The following is a 16425-nucleotide window of genomic DNA, read 5'->3' on the forward strand; positions in this document are numbered from 1 at the left end:
TTAACCTATGGGTAGCGGATATAAAAACAAATGTGTTTAATTTATTGTACATAAGTATTTTGATCGATAATGTGTCGAATTTAAGATAAGCGTCGAATATCCGCCTCACTTAGCGTGACATTGACTGACTGATTTGCCGGAAGGTTGAAGGTCCGCCACCTCCATATATTTGAAGAAAGGTTCATTTCGCTTCATAGGAGTTCTTTCGACGGACAGTCGAGCCGATGGTATCGAAATAGAATTTAATTAGCGTCCTAACACAGGACCGATCTTAGAGGTTCGTTGGACGGACAAGAAATAGGTTCAGAATGGGGTCCCGTCACAGGAACATTCGTAGGGGTTCATTCGACGGACTGTCGAGACGAAAAGGGTTCAGAGTGGGGTCCCGTCACAGAACCATTAGTAGGGGTTCGTTCGACGGACAGTATAGCCGAGAAATCTGAAATAGATGTATAGGAGTCGTGTCACAGTTACTATCGTAGAAGTAAGATCAACGTACAGTCGAGTCGAAAAGGACGAGATGGACTTAGAAACGGATTCCAACACAGGGTCAGTCAGGATCCAACCTAAAATGTCTCTTCGGACTAGAGTCGAACGGATGGGAGGATATCTACGCCTAAAAGCACGTCTATCTGCGAACTCTCAATGAACTTGGGTCGGCCAGATTGTCTGTGAGATAGAGCAGGACGGCAAATTTCCTGCTTATTCGGGAAGGACGTACGCCGACGCCTCAATCTACAGATCTGATCGCATCGGGGAGCCAATTAGGAATTGGCAATACTTTCGGGGCTGGGCTGCTATAGCTTGAGTCAGGCCAGAGACGTGGGCTTGAACGGATGTATATGGAATCAAGCGCTTGTACAATTTTTCAGACATAAAGGTGGCCTCTGACCAGTATCGATCAGAGCCCGAGCTGTATACCAAACGCCGTAATGGCAGGCGTGTATAACAGCTGTACTCAGCAGAACACCTTGTGTGTTAACTGCCAGCAGTGTTGCCAGGTTTTGAGCACCCGTATAAGCTAAATTTTTGAAAAAAGCTAGAATAAACCAAAATTTAAAAAAATAAGCTACACGCAAATGAGAGAAAGCATGTAACCTTTTTATGTTTTTGATGTGGGTGGCAATTTTATTAGGTATTTAAATTTTCATTGCGACAGTTTTCAAAAGAAAAACATCAATCCAAATGTGATAGACTCATAACAGTTTTTTATGTGTGAAGAATAATCTTATTAAATATCTTATTATTTCCGATTGCTAACATGTGCTCTTCGATGTTGCGAAAAATTTGTTTATATATACACACACATATTAATTTCAGCAATTTACCAAACGCTTTATTTAATTTCACAACTCCAACAACCTTCGGCAAAAAAGAACAAGCTCCGAAATTTCATGCCATAAAGCATATTTTTTCTAGTTTCAAATATGCTAATACTAGCTTATAATAAGCTAAACTGGCAACACCGAACGATTGCACATTAGCTGATGGGGAAAGAGTGGACTGCATGATTTGGAGTGGGATTATTGACTGTCGGCGTCGGGTCGATGCAAGAGTGTATGATGACGACCTTTGCACGTAAAGCAGCTGTGCGCACTTGTGCCTCGTGCGAAACAGTTAAAGCACAGCTTCTGTTGCTTAATGTGGTTGACCCTTTCGTTGACACTCATTTTAAATCGAGGGCACAATCGGATGGTTCTCCAGGGAACACAATTTGCAGAACTGGGTCTTTGTGGCCACTCTACTCTCAAATGAGTTGACCTGCTTAGAGACGGGGCCTCCTTGCGAGAGGCTTTTGAAATCATATGAGCGTTCGTGCTTGATGACACTTCCGCTATTGCTTCTAGGGTGCGATACCGCTCCACTATGGGCAAAATGTCCCGAATTGCGGCATTTTTACCATTTTTTAAAAAATAAAGATTGAATTTCAGATTTTTCTTTTTTCAATTGGACCACGCCTTTCTTCCCCACCATACCATGAGGTTATAATTTTCGATTTTTTTCTAAAAATTTGTTTTAAAATATTTTAATGTAATATATTTAATAAAATTAAACTAAATTTATTAAATTAATATATTTTTAGCAAATTCGCATTTTAAATTTGATTTGGATCCATGCAAAATTAAATCAAAAATTAATTAGAGCCCAATATTATGTTTTGTGACTCCATACCTTGGTGCCCAGTTATTAATTTATTCTTCACAAAGCTCTTCCTCCAACTCCAGGAACTTTGCCCGAAAATTTCGAGTTTATTATCTCCGCCTTCTTCTAACTGATTATCATTATTGTCTACACATGCCCATGTTATTGGAGGCTCAATATCAGGAGATTCCAAAAGAGCTATAACATCTCTTGGTAGGCTTTTTATAGTTTAATCTTTGGCCTTCCTTTAGATTTATAGTTGAAAGCAGTGGGTCAGAGGAATCCAATGCTCTATTAAACACATCTGATATAGTATGCAGGCGGCTGTTTTTCCTTGTATGAGAAAACATATCGAGTTTGTACAATTTTTGCGCTCTTCTGACACATTTTCACGGAGAGTCCCTAGAAGAAGTACGGAGGTTTCCCTAATTTGGTGCCAATGTACTAGTACTTTATGCAAAATTTGAGACATTGGATACCACTTATAAGTATTAACGTATAAGTACATCAAGTACCTACTTTTGATGGGCATACCTCAAACTCACATTATGTAGCAATTAAAATTATATAAAACTTTTCAAAACGTCATGCAACAATAGCATTGACTTTTCTGTTTCATAGACTAGTTCAAATGCTAATTTTCACTATAACCTTGGTCCTGCCTAAGTATACGTCAAGTGTTTACGACCAGGCTTTTCGGGTGGAACATCATCTTAAGAAACTCAATTATGACTGCTTCACAGCAGTTTGTTGCCGGTTGTTGTTGCCCCAAAAATCAAACAACGTTGCAAAACAAGACGTAAATACAACTGCAACATTGAGTTTTGCCGTAAATCGGGCAAAAATGTTAACCACTATTTGATTGTTAACAGTTTGGTTAATAACATTCAGCTTTAATATTGCCTCGACCGGCCTAGACGCACTAGTTACACTCCACAGAAACACAAATACATTTGTTACCAGGGACCTTAAAATATACCAACAACACATTGCATGATTGGACAATATATCACATGTACTAAATATTTAGTGCCAATAATTAAAATTACATACCTTGACAATTAAATTCCATATTCAAGCTTTTTGTTTGATTTAATATTTGAATATAAAATTGACAGAAAAAATCACAAATTTTCTCGCCAATTTTTTTAGGGGTCCAGACCATAGTCTTTAAATATGGGCAAATAACAAATTACCAACGAAGTCTAAAATTTTTAAAAATATGTTTCAGTATTCTTGAAGTATTCTAAACAAAATTCCCAGCTGACTGTTCAAGAGCAACCGTTTGTTCTCGAAACGCTCAGTCGAACTGGGCCGAGTAGACTGAAATCCTTCATTGGTCAAAGGGGACTTTGACACAATGGCATGGGCTTCATCGCTGGTCTTGGAGTTGAAATATAGCATCTTCGCAACTTCCGACAGTCTCGGATTTCAGATATAAATTGCCGTGAAAAAGTCACTGAAATTGGGCCAGCGAGTGTAATCGTCTCCGAAAACTTCGGTGTCGCACGCAGGCAAACGCCACCCAGTCGGCAAAAATTCCACGGAGGTTGTACGGGTGTACGGGAAGTGAGCGCCTGTAACGCATTTGCTAGTTGCTCACTCAACTGAACTGCACACTGCTCATAGACGACGTAGCAGTAGTCGTACTTGACCTGGAACGTAGGGATCTCTTCTGTCGCCATTTCTTCGGACATGTCTCGTACTCCTTTTCTAGCTTTCCCGACTTGGCACATGTAAAGAGACGGGCTGTCGACAGAGAGATTGTTATATCGCCGTAAATTGACTGATAAGATCAGTTGCGACGATGAGTTTCGTCAACGCTGTCTCCAATAAATTGTGCCATTCTCCCGTGCGAGTGTGTGACAATCGAGTCGAAGGATCGGAACTTAAAACTTTAGTCTTTGGATTGGACGGAGGCTGTGTGACCAAGGTCAGCGGCTTGGACTTTGCTGAAAGCAAAACAGGGGACGGGATTATTTTTCCCGTGTCGAACAAGAATATGTTCACTGAAAATCGAAAACAAAAAACAACGAATAATATACTGCAAATTGAGATACTGGAAAAAATGTATATGTACCGTATAGAAATAAAACGACAAGGTTATTGTGTTTTTATTGCTGTTAGATAAGAAAACAAAAAAAAATATATAAAAAGCAAGTTGTTTAGTGCGCAACTAAAACGTACATAGGTGGTCGCAGTTTAACACTACTCACTGTGAAAATATATGCATGCATATACATACAATAAATCAATGCCAAAACGCTTGATTGGCACAATAAACCTTCCTATTTATCCTACCTCGTACTAATTTTTGTAATGTTTTATCAATAAATGGTTTTTTTTAAACTAATTTAAGTTTGTACGCAGACTTTTTCTGATTCGAAAACAGGTGTATTTTTTGTTTTTGATTTTAATTAAAAAGTTGCTTATGGAAATAATTGAAGACTGGTTATATTTTTTCATAATAGATATGTTGTTAATTTAAAAAAAAATGAAGCCAATATCTTCAATACAACTATTTTTATTTAACATCAAAGTTGCGTGTTAAGTTTGTACGCAGACTTTTTCTGCTTAGTGTATGTCTACAAGTGAGCTTGCCGGCTTGACTTAGAGGAAAACAAAGCAACAATGTACATACATGTGTCACTGCCGAAACTTGCTTGACACAGAGTACAAGCCGACCACCACCCCAGCAAGCAAAGTTAGGAGAGCTCTAAATTATGTGTCCGAAAAGAGCCAAACTTAAGAACGTTTTCTGAGCATGTACATAAATAAGATCGTTTTCGAAGCGCGATCAGTGCATTCTAAACATCGACTCATAAAATTCTCGCTTGTCTGAGCATATTCGAAGTTAAGGTAAATAACGGAATGCAGATTTTACGATAATCGAGATTATAAAAATTGATAAATTTATTTAGTTTCTGCAATACGCACTTGCAAGTCGGACTTGATTAGTGGCCAATTAAAATATAAAATATACGATAAGTTAATTTACAAATTAATGTTAAGTTTTTCATAAAACTGTAAATTTGAAATCCATCCTAATTTTATATTTCAATAATTTTCAATTAAATAAAATTATATAAAGTTCAATTTATTCAAACAATTGTACAAACCAAAACGAGTCCGATAAAAATTTGTTCGGGGTGATTTAAGTACCTAAAAATGTACTTTTATGTGCATTTTCTGAGGATTTTCAATGCTTTGTTGGGAGGGTGAAAGTACTTATATCTGCGTCAGAAAAGACTCAGAAATCGACCTCCTAATGTACGACCGTTGTCACGAAAAACCGCTCTTTTCGGACTCTTTTATGGGCATTATCATAAAATGCTCATAAAAACTATCAGAAAACTGTCATAAAACGCTCAAATTGCTTGCTGGGACGCGATATTTGCATGCACACAACTTAAATTTATGTAGGTATCCAGCAAGCAATTTGAGCGTTTTCTAACAGTTTTCTGATAGTTTTATTAGAAAATTTTTAGGTACATATAGTGGTGTGCCGGTTCGAGTCCCGGTCAGGTCTCGTTCATTTTTTTAATGGTATATACAATAATTACTATAGTATTTGTGGTGTGCGAGTTCGAGTTCCGGTCGGGAATAAATACACATTTTGTTTCTTTTTGAATGCGATTTATATTTTCACTACTTTTAATATTTTCTGGTATATCGATTTAGTAAATTTTGAGGATATAACCGCAATATTTTGATTTTACTCAAAATGGATAGCGGGTATCTCACAGTCGAGCACACTCGTCTGTAGCTTTCTTACTTGTTTTCATTCTTTTCTCGTTTTATTTTTTGTTAATTCTTTATACCAATTCAGTTCACCATGGCGTCATCATTTAGTTGATCGTGTTTGCTCTCAGACGAGGCGTGCCTGAGACGGCTGTTCTCGCCACCCCGATCCACTTTCCCACTTTCACCCCCATGGAGATCCCATACCTGCGGCTACTGCTTAACCAAACATACGCCCCCATTAAAAGACACGGGCTTTCAACATCTAATTTTACAGCAGACGCAGCCTTCTATTCGCTGCTTTTGTACAGATGCACCAGACGTTTAATCTGTGCCTTTAAATCGGCTTTCTTAACTTTATAAGTCAGCAAAGCGGGCGGGGCATAAATGACGCTAGTGGCAGAGAGCTTCCTAGCTAAGGGGTTATTCTTTGACTCATCAGCGTCAACGAAACCAAGCTTAACGTGAAGTTCACGCTTGTGCCACAGGAGGAGAAGCACACTTCAACCCTCCGATAATAGTGAGAATGGCTCCCACAAGCGTGGCCACCCAAATGGCCCTGAAGTCTAAAAGAATCGAACGGATCACTAGCATAGTTGAGCAGCTCCCCTTGCTCATGGCAGTGAATTTCGGTTTGACTTCGTTGAGATTGCCGAAGTCAATCTTACCGTCGCCATTTTGATGGTCGCCCTTAATGAATTTGAACTCGTCTTGATCCCCAGCGGCTTCTCGTAGCCGCCGCTATGGTCAAGCATTTCCTCATTAACACTGTCGGGTACAAACTTATCCTCCTTTATCATGTCGACAAATGAAGTTTCCGTGCTACTCGTGTTTGCTTGTATCTCTCTGAGGAGATCTTTTCGTTCTCCTCGCAATCGAGCTCTTCGTTAGTGCGCACAATGAATACGTTGTTGCTAGATTCGACTGCCCAAAAGCAACGAAATTTATCAATCTTATGCTCCAACACGGCAGGATACAAAGACGTCTGTACGATTCTTGACAAATATTACCGCTGTAGACAAAAGAGCCAGGATTTTCAGCTGATCTATTGAAACGCATTGCGTCTGTGATACCCAATTGTTTAAATAAAGCAAGGTGTGATCCTTAGCTCCGCAAGACTTAAGGTCCTAAGCTACAAAAACGAAGCATAAGCATAGGCAGCTGAGACATAAGCCAGCTTTTCTCTTCTTTAAGACGCAGAGCCGATAAAATTAAAAAGATGGAACAATTATAAATTAAATGGTTCGGGCTATCACAAAACCACAGCACTAGGCTTGGTAACAACCAATGACGTGTTTCAATGGTGCTTTCGCGTAAGAGGCTATGGTATGCTCTATGTTCTCCATGACAGCACTTTATTAAAAACTCCCTAAACTGCTTGCAAGTCGGAAAAGGTGCCAAAAGACACTCTCCTCCCAGCTACTCTGTGTTCCAGTGTCCACTTTTTGCAGCAGCATGTAAATTAGCAGCTACCTTTTCCAGTGGCTGTTCTAGCTGTGGAAATCTGAATGTAGAGCTCGCCGGCATATGGGGTTCATTCTGCAGACAGACTTCCATAGATAAAAAATTTCATCAATCTTGTCTCTCCTTGCTTCCAATTTGGTTAAAATCAAGCTCTTCAAGCTCATTATGCACCACATTAAAGACGACTGTTCAACTACGTTGAAATGACACGAAGGAAACTATTTAATATCTACGATGTTTTCGTAAATAAGACTCATAGTGCATATATGTCGGAACAAGACGCCTATGGCTTATAGCCATGTATTGCAGTTGAAGAAACGAAATTCTTCATATATGTCAGTTACGAACAATAAAACTTATGCAAAGATTGAAAAATTTAAGCTATATGTTTAATTACTAATTGATTTTTAATAGGTTTAATTAAAAGAAAAATTTTGGTTATTATTAAATTCAGATAAAAGTTGTAACGTACAACGAAGTAAATTCGCTGAAGGAAGCTGGTGTAAATGTAGCGCCATGAAAGGCGTACGCGATCGCTACGGCTGTTGTCTGGTCGGATGGGTGTGGGCAAGAAAAATATCCTTTCCGCTACGTGCTTCCATGGATTAACTATACTATTAGACAATTCGCGTACTTAAGGAAGGGGAAAAATGGGAAAGAGACATACAAGGACAGTAAACAAAAGAGAGGAAAGTAAACTAGACAATACAAAGACAAGTTAGGGATCTACCTTCGACCTGGAGCACTTCTCCTTTATGGTGCACTCATTGGTGCAGACGCCCACCCTACCATGATCCTGCAAAGCCAATGTAAAATCAATTTAGATGACAGGATCCCTTAGAGAAGCTCCTCGTCACTCAACCCTCCCCATACAAACGCTGCATGGTTCCAAATTTGAAAAATTACTCGCACATACTTAATTTATTAACAGATAACAGAAATAATTTGAATATTAAATACATTATGAAATGACAAAAAATATGACAAGAAAAAAAAAATAAATAAATAAATTAACGGACAAACATAGTAAGTGTGTATGAGACAGAAATTATTTAAATAAGGCAAAAAGGAAAGAATAAATAAATATATACTAAAAATAATTAACCTATAAATATAAAATATGTTCTAGCATAAATATAAAATATATAAATATAAATATAAATAATTATTTTTGCATTTAAATGTTGAATAAATTAAGAGAAGAAAAAAAAAATTAGCTAAAATGAACTAGTTTTGGTTCATTTAGAAATGCAATGTTAGACCATCACGCCGAATATAGGCAAACACTAGATGCAAGTAAGAAAAATGAGGATCAGCTGATGGCTGTCACTCAATGATATGTTTTGCTATTGCCAGTCTCGCAAGGTCATTGACCGCTGGGACTGCAGACAGCTGTAGCAGCGCTATGGTCAGATGGACCACCAACAAAAGGGAAGCTTTAGCTTTAGCTCATGTATTATTAATTAGTTAGAGTGAAACGGACTTACATACATTAGAGACTCCCACGCAGAAAGATCTTTCCTTGTGTTGGTGCCTGTCTGTGGTGTATCTGTGGGGAATAATAATATTTGCGAGCTTTTGCGCCTGCATGAAAGCTGCTTGCTATGACCGGTAGCGTCGCCTTACATGCATTCTCAAATGATTGCCAATTCTATTTTATACAATAGTACAGTGGTACTTGTATTATGAGGACCCCAGAAAAGTTGTTGGTTCAACTTTCTGGCCACATCATATTACACTTACAACATTGATGGACTATCACTTATAGATGCATAGTTGAACAACATAACGTAAATTAACAATAATAAACAAAAAAAAATAAGCTGCTAGTCAGCCGTTCGCCTTCCTTCTGGGTGACGCAGATATTCGGCCTCGATGCCACCACAAGTGCGGAGCAAATAGCCAACGGAGATCGCAACGCTGCCGGACGCAGGTGTTTTGCAGTAGAAACACAGCCTGCTGGGAAGCAATTCTCCTGTGCTCAATGAGCGTCTGCAGCTAGCAACAGCTCATCTGTTTGCGTTACCCAGACAGCTGATGTGGCCAGCACAGCTGCGACTTGAAGCTTTTGGTGGTTGGCCGTTAATCAGTCATTTGTGTGTGATGAAGTTCCAATTGAAATGGATTTAAAATTCGACCACTGGGTTATTATAATGGCGTTTTATAAATGATGACTGCGTTTGGGTTTTATATAAATTATAACTGGGTCATTAGATTAAGTTTAATACCGGGTGCCGAATCCTATTCTGGAAAACGGCACTTGGTTAAGTTACGCCAGTTGGCAAATTCCTGTAGTGGACATACAGCTACAAGTGGACGGCAAGGTGCAAAGTACGTTTTATGCATCTGACTACACCAACCACTTCACTGATGTATTTTTTTTTTATTAAAGCACATGCACTTTTTCACTATTTTTTAATCAGGTTCTGCACATAACCTGCTGACAATTTCTTCTAACCAAAACCAACAACTAAAACCTTTTTTCGGAATTTTGACAAATAATCCTACTCAAAAAGGTAATCGCTTGTCTATTTTGGTCTGGACTTAACACGATCAGCTGATCTAGCAATTCATGCTTGCATGTATCGTAGTCCACCAATAGATGGCGCTATTATTGGAGCTTTCAGACTCATGGATACTAAAGCTCCACCACTCAATACAAAACATGACAATACATTTAGTACCATTTTCTCAGACTTCAAAATTAATTTTCTACAACTAAAATTAAATAATACAAATTAACTACTTTTTCTACAAATAGAGCCGTGGCGCTGACGTTTTCAATAGCAAAAAACTTTGCCTACTTTTAGGCCCAACAAATAAATGTTGGCTGTCCAAGCGACCACTACAATCCCCCTGCCAAAATCACACTTTGGGGCCATCACTCCAAAGAGTGATACTCGCTTGGACGAATTTCCTGGCTACCCGATTTATTGTTTTATATCTTTAGCGTGATATTTTCCAATGAATCGCCCTTGGGTATCTTCTAACTCGTAATAACTATTGCCAAGCTTACGCTTAATACGAGATTTTACAAAAGTTGGGGCCAGTTTTGCATTAAAGCCTTTTGCAAAATTACTTTGCTGAAAATTACGCCTATAAACTTCTTGACCAACTCTAAAATCTACTTCTCGACTTCTAAGATTGTATTGTTTTTCGTTCTGTTCGTGCTGCCGTTGTATACTCTGTTGTGCAGTTTTCCTTATTATATCAAAGGAATCTTCTCGACCAAAACTAACTGTACGGTCTTCTAGAAGTTCTAAATTTCGTAGGAGAGGATAGGTATTACCATTAACTATCATGTGTTGTCCAAAAGCAACACGATAGGGACTGTCATTAATTGCTGAATGTCTACTGGACCGTAATGCGCAACTGATATGGCTAAGTTGCTCATCCCAATTTGTTTGATCGGGTCTAACGTAAGCCTTGATTGCAGCAATTACTGATCGATTTACGCGCTCTGACGCATTAGCTTGCGGAGCGTGTACAGCCGTATAAAAATGTTGCACATTACATTTGGTGAGCAAAGCCTTGAATTTATGTGACTTAAATTGGACACCGTTATCTGATACAATGGTTTCAGGTACACCAAAACAATGAAATATATCCTCTTCCATGAAGCGAAGAATAGCATCAGTGGTGAATTTTTTACAGGTTTAAAAATGGGTATTTGGACAAATGGTCTAACACTACAAATATACCAACATTTCCGGACTTACTTCGAGGATAGGGTCCCAAGAAATCAATAAAAATCTTTTAAAATATTCGTTGCGTGTCCTTTACTGGAGCTAATGGTGGACGTAACGAACGATTGGGATGTTTGGTACATTTGCACACCACACAACCGTTTACAAATGCCTTGACATCACACACTAAATTTGGCCAATAATAATATCGCCGAATTTTTTCAACATTTTATTGATTCCACAATGAGACACAAGGAGGCTCATGACTTTGTTTTAATACCTCTATCACAAGATCTTTTGGAACCCACAAATTCCAGTGCAAATTATCAGCGACTTGATCGCCGGAAGCGTGCTCTGCACGACGATAAATATATTTATCGATGACTTTAACCTCAGGTAGCTGAGTCGGGTTTGTTTTATTTTGTCCTTAAGCTCTTGGTACTCTTTTGAACTGTTCAGACTGTAAATCTATCAAGGTATCCACACCTAAGGATGACAAATCTTCAGTGTGCACACGTGATAAAGCGTCGGGAACAATGTTCTGGCTGCCTTTGCGATGAACGATCTTAAAAGCAAAACCTTGCAGCTTGAGTGCCCAGCGAGCCAATCTGGAGCTTAAGTCTGTTTGAGACATGAGCCACTTCAATGAAGCATGATCGGTATGAATGGCAAATTCATGCCCTTCAACATATGCTCGAAATTTTTTACGCACATGATCGCTGCCAAACACTCCTTCTCAGTGACTGAATAATTTCTCTGACATCAATTCAATTTACGAGACATAAATGCGATTGGAACGTCATTATCATCCTTATCTTTCTGCATCAATACTCCACCAACACCTGAGTGATTGGCATCACAATGTATCTCAAATGGTGTAGAAAAATCAGGACTATGGAGTACGGGTGCCATACATAGTTGCTCTTTCAAATTCTCAAAAGCCTTTTGCGCTTCGTCGGACCAAGTAAATGATTTTCGCTGCTTAAGGGTATCTGAAATTGGAGCAGCAATTTATGCATAATTTTTATGAACTTGTGGTACCACCCAGTGGTTCCTAAAACCTTCGCACCTGCTTGCACGATCGCGGAACAGGAAACTCACGAATGGCTGCCACTTTATCGGGATCCGTTTGGATTGTACCATGACCAATAACATGTCCTAAATATTTAACCTCTTTCAGGCAGAATTTGCTTTTCTCCACATTTATGGCTTGAGTTAACCTATCGGCTAAAGCTCTCAACACTGAGACGTGTTTGTCAAATGACTCGAAATTACCAGCAAATCGTCTAGATAAATGAAAATTTCATTTCTCAGATCTGGTGGAATAACTTTGTTCTTCAATTTCGACATCGTCTGTGGAGCATTGGATAGCCCAAACGGCATAACCGTAAAATGATACAGTGGTCTTCCCGGCACTGTAAATGCGGTTTTCTCGCGCGCTCTTGGAGTTAGCGGAATCTGCCAATACGCATCCTTCAAGTCGATACTTGAGATAAATTTCGCCTTTGGCAACCTACTCAAGATGCCGTCAATGAGAGGCATGGGATACGCATTTTTGACTGTTATGTCATTCACCTTGCGACTATCTAAACAAAGGCGAACCTTGCCTGGCTTGCGTACAATAACAACTGGAGAGGACCAAGGACTTTCGGATTCCTCAATCACACCAAGTGCTAACATTCTGTCAAGCTCATCATACATTAGTTTTCGATGGCCGGTGACACTGCATAATGGCGTTGTTTAATTGGTTTCGACTCGGTCACCTCTATGTCGTGCATAAGCCAGTTTATCTTGCCTAAACCTTTTTCAGCAAATGACGGAAATACCTTAATAGTGGATACTAATTCCTTTTGCTGCAAGTCAGTCAAAGGTATTTGTAATAGGTCATCGAAATTTAACGCTGCTAACCTGTGTGCACTTGCTTTATTCATTAAAACAATGGCAAGAGATTAAAACTTCGCCAAAATCGATGCCTAAATATAACTCTTGAGTTAATGACGGTACGATATACACACAAATTCTCTTTGATTCACCACGAAAACAGATTGACGTATTAATTCGACCTACTATATTTTGACTTTGGCCATCTGCAGTTCGTACAGCTGCACGTATTGTTTTAAAACCACTGTGCGTTTCTGCCAATTCTTGCTCAAATCTGCCACCAATGCAGCTTATAGAGGCACCAGTGTCCATCAAACCACTCATGGTTCTATCAAATATGATGACATCAGCATATGGCCGCAAATCATTACAACTATTTACCACAGATGCCAATAGTGCTCTGCGAGTATCTTTATCTAGCTTACTAAAGGTCTTTCTACGTTTTTGTCGCGTGGCTGTGCTTTTACACGTTCGTGAACTTTCGGCAAAGTTTGCTGCTCACGTTTGTGTAAGGGAATCGTCGGGATGTGGGGAAAGTCTGGGATATTTTCAGAATTCGTTACACGATGAACTACTTCGTATTGGTCGCTTTCGATATTAGTTTGCGTGCACCTGTCAATGGTGCACGAGACCACCGTTTTTGACGCAGAACTTATACATTTTCTGCAAGATGGCCTGTACGTATCAGCATCACCACACCCATAGCAAAACACCGTGCGCTCGGCTTTGCAGTCTTGGTAGTGGTGACCTGGCTTTCGACAATTCCAGCAGGATATAATCACGGCCTCAACAGCAAATGATTCATCCTCTTCCCTGGCTCGCAGCACCTCTAACAATGACTGTTCAGACATGGGCTGTTCGAGCCTATCAGCCAGATTAACAATCGCCTCATAAAAATTGTCAAATGTTTCATTTGGCCTTTGTTTGCGATGTGAGATAGCAGTTCTAATTTCCAGGTCCGTTCGTCCGTCTGAGAACTGCGTTCTGAGCGCTATACTCAAATCAATCCACCGCACACGCGTTACACTACGGTGATACCTCCAAAACCACTCGCTTGCACTACCTTCAAAAGATTGCTTGCATACCGAGCTAGCATTTCAAAATCACCACCTAGTGTCTGATTTGTTAGCGCTTCGACGCGATAAAGAAAATCTTCTACAGTCATGGACGAATGACCAGAAAAGCGTACCTTCCAATTATAAATGGTCTGACTAATTCTATCAGGCCGTAAGTTGTGCATCTCTCGAAACTCTGCATGAGGCGCCACCATCTCGGGCACTGGATTTCGTCTATCCACCCCATCTCTGTTAGAGATTCCAAACAGCTGCTCAAATGATTGATGCTGCTGTTGTCTGGCTGGAGACGACTGCCTAGGAGCAGAGTGAACTCGATCATTTCCACCTTGAGCCACTGAATAAAATGACAACCTGTGGAAGCCATCTTCGATCGCTTTCGACAACACATGCGTCTGCTGCGTCAGAGCGGCTGCCACCGCCTCAGCAATACTTTGCTGCAAGCTAAACATTGGTTGCACAACTGGTGCTGGCCCGGCAACCAATGCTGGGTTATCGTTCGAATTCTGCTGTACTGGTTCTGGTATACCTGTCTGTATACTATTGCTAGAACCTGCGACTAACAGATCTTGCGCTACTGTCCTGTTCTTGGACTTTGATCGTGTTTGTATGCCTGAACTCTGAGCTGCACTTAGTTCTTCTGCCAGACTCAAAGTTGATTTGCTTAACGCCGTCTTACAAATTGGACACACTTTACTATTTCCAGTCGCAGTACTGAAGTACACATGATGGAAATAGTGATTACATCCGGTTGTTAGAAGTTGAGCTGGATACTCCACTTCTTTTGAGCATACACAACAGAAAGTTTCTCCCGTCATTCTTTGATATAGCGGGTTAGAATTTCCACTAACGGGTCTGGCCATATTGAATATTTATAAATTGCTAACTAAACAAAAACTTGTCTGGTCGGATGGGTGTGGGCAAGAAAAATATCCTTTCCGCTACGTGCTTCCATGGATTAACTATACTATTAGAAAATTCGCGTACTTAAGGAAGGGAAAAATGGGAAAGAGACATACAAGGACAGTAAACAAAAGAGTGGAAAGTAAACTAGAGAAAAGACAAGTTAGGGATCTACCTTCGACCTGGAGCACTTCTCCTTTACGGTGCACTCATTGGTGCAGACGCCCACCCTACCATGATCCTGCAAAGCCAATGTAAAATCAATTTAGATGACAGGATCCTTTAGAGAAGCTCCTCGTCACTCAACCCTCCCCATACAAACGCTGCATAGTTCCAAATTTGAAAAATTACTCGCACATACTTAATTTATTAACAGATAACAGAAATAATTTGAATATTAACAACATTATGAAATGACAAAAATATGACAAGAAAAAATAAATAAATAAATAAATTAACGGACAAACATAGTAAGTGTGTATGAGACAGAAATTATTTAAATAAGGCAAAAAGGAAAGAATAAATAAATATATACTAAAAATAATTAACCTATAAATATAAAATATGTTCTAGCATAAATATAAAATATATAAATATAAATATAAATAATTATTTTTGCATTTAAATGTTGAATAAATTAAGAGAAGAAAAAAATTAGCTAAAATGAACTAGTTTTGGTTCATTTAGAAATGCAATGTTAGACCATCACGCCGAATATAGGCAAACACTAGATGCAAGTAAGAAAAATGAGGATCAGCTGATGGCTGTCACTCAATGATATGTTTTGCTATTGCCAGTCTCGCAAGGTCATTGACCGCTGGGACTGCAGACAGCTGTAGCAGCGCTATGGTCAGATGGACCACCAACAAAGGGAAGCTTTAGCTTTAGCTCATGTATTATTAATTAGTTAGAGTGAAACGGACTTACATACATTAGAGACTCCCACGCAGAAAGATCTTTCCTTGTGTTGGTGCCTGTCTGTGGTGTATCTGTGGGGAATAATAATATTTGCGAGCTTTTGCGCCTGCATGAAAGCTGCTTGCTATGACCGGTAGCGTCGCCTTACATGCATTCTCAAATGATTGCCAATTCTATTTTATACAATAGTACAGTGGTACTTGTATTATGAGGACCCCAGAAAAGTTGTTGGTTCAACTTTCTGGCCACATCATATTACACTTACAACATTGATGGACTATCACTTATAGATGCATAGTTGAACAACATAATGTAAATTAACAATAATAAACAAAAAAAAAAATAAGCTGCTAGTCAGCCGTTCGCCTTCCTTCTGGGTGACGCAGATATTCGGCCTCGATGCCACCACAAGTGCAGAGCAAATAGCCAACGGAGATCGCAAGGCTGCCGGACGCAGGTGTTTTGCAGTAGAAACACAGCCTGCTGGGAAGCAATTCTCCTGTGCTCAATGAGCGTCTGCAGCTAGCAACAGCTCATCTGTTTGCGTTACCCAGACAGCTGATGTGGCCAGCACAGCTGCGACTTGAAGCTTTTGGTGGTTGGCCGTTAATCAGTCA

General features: G+C 39.5%; 1 protein-coding gene across 1 annotated transcript in view; it reads right to left on the bottom strand.

The window, feature by feature from the left end:
• Positions 1–16425, bottom strand: part of LOC133846915 (glutamate receptor ionotropic, kainate 2) — a 69576-nt gene that overhangs the window by 1572 nt on the left and 51579 nt on the right.

This window comes from Drosophila sulfurigaster, chromosome 4 (genome assembly GCF_023558435.1).
Source record: "Drosophila sulfurigaster albostrigata strain 15112-1811.04 chromosome 4, ASM2355843v2, whole genome shotgun sequence".
Classification (NCBI taxonomy): Eukaryota; Metazoa; Arthropoda; class Insecta; order Diptera; family Drosophilidae; genus Drosophila; species Drosophila sulfurigaster.